We start from the raw sequence: 3396 nt of genomic DNA on the forward strand, positions 1-3396 counted from the left end.
TTGATGCAACACAGCCCTGTTCATGTTCTCCTGTAATTTCTAAATGATTTGATATAAGCAACACAGGCAGATTACTCCAGAAACTGACAGCTAGAGAAGTACAGAATCTTAAAAGTGACAGAAGAAACAATATCAAATGTCATCCATAAAGCAGGGTCTCTGGGGACACTTAATATGTTGTTGAAAATAACCAGTGAAGCAAATTGTGCTTAGGGAGACAGACAAAAAAATCACCTAAAGTCTGGAAATCTCAAATGGACAGGGTCAAACAAGAACAATACCAAATGGCTCTTCAAGTGGTTGTTTTCTGATTGCTTTATATTTTATTGTTCTATAAATTAAAAGAAATGCAGAAAAACAACACATAATTAAAGTGGAATGCTGTTCTCTTCAATTACTGAAGTAATTGGACACAGTGGAGAAATTTAATGCATTCACTTTTCACCAGAGAGCCCAATCCAAGTCACCAAAACCTTACTTTTCTCCTGCAGGAGCAAGCTCAACTCCTACCATGTGCCACTCAAACAAATACCTAAATAGATCTAATCAAAGGAAATCAGATTTCTCACCTCATTTAAAAACATAATTATAGTAATTATTGTAATTATAATGTGAAAAGGACATATAGTTCATTTTGCACATGAAGATTGATATTGTTATAATATAAAAGAAACCCTGCAATTCAATGGGCAGGTCCCCCAAATAAAATGGAAAACCCAGCTCCCACAACTCTGCTCTAGGGGACCAAGTACTTTCATGAGGAGAAAACGAAGGTTTCAGGCTTTGACAACAGAAAACACAAGCAGAGTAATGGTTATTCCCCCAAATTCATTTTCTAATAGTGGCCCAATTTCAATTAAAATAATATTAAGATAGGATGTTGACCTGACAGTTGCTACAACTACTATTTTAAAAAATATATAGGTGACTGTGAAAATCTTAAAGAAAAATAATAGCTAATATTAACTGAAAATTTACTATATTCTATTTTACTATGCTCTAATTTAATTGAGACTAAACAAAGTTAAGAGATGACTCGAAAATCAAACATCTAATCTCTGGCTGATGAAGCCCTTTTTGGGGAAGGTGTCAAAATTCTTTGCAGTTGGTAGATGTGGGAACCAACATTTTAAAACATCCATATTCTTTCACTAGCTTTTCTACATGGGTTCAATTTCTTTCTCTGCAGTTTACTTAGCGGTGTGACTTTAAGCAAGTTATTGAACCTAATCTTTAAAAAAAAAATGGGGACTTTTGTGAGGATTAAATGAGTTAATATGCCTAAAGCAATTTTCTCATTTGCAAAAAAGAGGTGATTGGCTTAGATCAGTGGTTTCCAATTATTTTCACATTTTCAGTCTTTCCAGGCTGCCTCTACTGGAGGAAAAAGAATAATTCCACATTGGTAATGGCTGCAAGGTGGGGTGTGGCTGGCCAGCACTGTCACCTTTTCCACCCTCTCCCATTCAAACAGAGTAGCTCTTCTTTTGCCTGCTGTATAGGTTTCAGCTCTATAAAAGATTACCTTTTAGAAAAAAATATTAATCATTTAAATGATTATTTGTGCTAAGCAGTGTTCTAAGTGCTTTTTATGCACTAGCTAATTTAGTCTTAACATGATCCCCATGTTTTAGATGAGAGACTTGAGACACAGAGAAATTAAGTAACTTGTCCATGTTTTTGCACTTAGTAAAGAAAAGATGTAGAATTGGGAACTAGGCAGTCTGCCTCCAACATCCATTTTAACCACTATCTATCCTGGCTCAAAAACAAAGTTTCTGTTGCTTAAAAAATAAAATATAAAGTTTTCCATCCATCACCATACATTTAACCTAGACTTTGGGTGGTAAGTATGCTATAGTATATACCAATATTGATTTATAATGTTGTACTAAATAAAAAAAAAAACTAAATAATAAACGTTAAAATTTTGAACACCACTAGACTGTATGAGTTTTAAGAACCTTTTTAGCTTTAAAAATACCATAGTTCTACAATGAGATAACTAAACTAATGTCAGAATTTAAGCACAGAGTAGGCCCGAGAGTCGAGATGAAACCAACTAAACCTTCTTTATCATCTTTAGCTACAATCCTATACAGCAAAAAGAACATTTCAGAAAGATGAATATCAGATACCAAAAATATTTAATTATTTTGAAGAAATATTCATTTAACTGCTTATATTTTTGCATCGGTTCCTTCACTCTCAGAAAATATACAAGAAGCTTCTGGTTGAGATAGGTGTTTCAGAGGTTGGGGCACCAGAATAAAGATGTTCTTGCTAGGAGTGTCTTGTGTTTACTATCTTGAAGTTATCCTAAATCCAGAGTAGATCCATTACCTAAAACTAATCTGTGTTTTCTGTGCTTTGACTTATAACTTCTCATCTCCAAAACTCTAATTCCATTGGTTGGGTCAGGGCTTCATACACCCCTGCCATGTAACCCATGTTAGAGGACCCTGATTTGGTTATCACTTAGACACTACCCTGCTTACAGAATGAGAATTTTGCAGAGCCAGAGAGCCATGACCACACTGAGCCTGCTCTTCCCCTCCATCGAGACTTTGCTGTATCCCACTATTCCTTGTCCAAATTGTCTATACAGAGCTGGGGATGGACAAGAAGAGGGTAAAGCTGCAGGCCTGAGTCTCCATTTGTATTTTTGTTCCAGGACCCACTGGGATGAGCTTGCTTTGGTAGCTTATGGTATACCAAATCCTTGTCTTTTGTTCCCAAGCCTTAATTTTGGCTCCCTAGTCCACTTCTAACTTTCCATAGTCCATTCTAAATCTTTGCCATTAATGATTCCAGATATTTCAAAAAGATTAATTCCTATTCACAATTTAAAATCTATTCAAGTGTCAGGCATCTCTTCTCAATGGGTCCTTAGCACAGTATGATGAATATCATTTGTAGTATTTCTGGAGTTTACCTATGTTTTACCTACTAAATTAAGCACAATAAGGATAGGAATTTTGTCTCTCTGCCCCCTAATACATAGTACATAATAAGTACTTGATAATGTTTGCTGAATTGAAATCAGGTTCCTTTTTTATCATTTCTAAACTTTTCCCAGTACACTGGCATTTCCCTCTTCTTCTAGAATCTAATGCAATGCTTCTCAACTTCACACTACTGACATTTGAAGCTGAACAATTCTTTTCAGGGAGAGGGGATGTCCTGTGACTTCTAAGATATTCTGCAGCATCCCTAGCCTTCTCCCCCTCCAAATTGTAACAATCAAATGTATCAAAAATATTCAAATGTATCTTGGGGGCCAAAAATCACCCCCAGTTGAAAAGTACTGTTCTAATACAACAAATTATTGTCCTACTTTCTTTGCACTGGTCACTCCTGCCCTTCCTTCACCTTTCAACTTAAATGTCACTTACT

The sequence above is a fragment of the Pteropus alecto genome, unplaced genomic scaffold, assembly GCF_000325575.1.
Source record: "Pteropus alecto unplaced genomic scaffold, ASM32557v1 scaffold116, whole genome shotgun sequence".
In the NCBI taxonomy this organism is placed as follows: domain Eukaryota; kingdom Metazoa; phylum Chordata; class Mammalia; order Chiroptera; family Pteropodidae; genus Pteropus; species Pteropus alecto.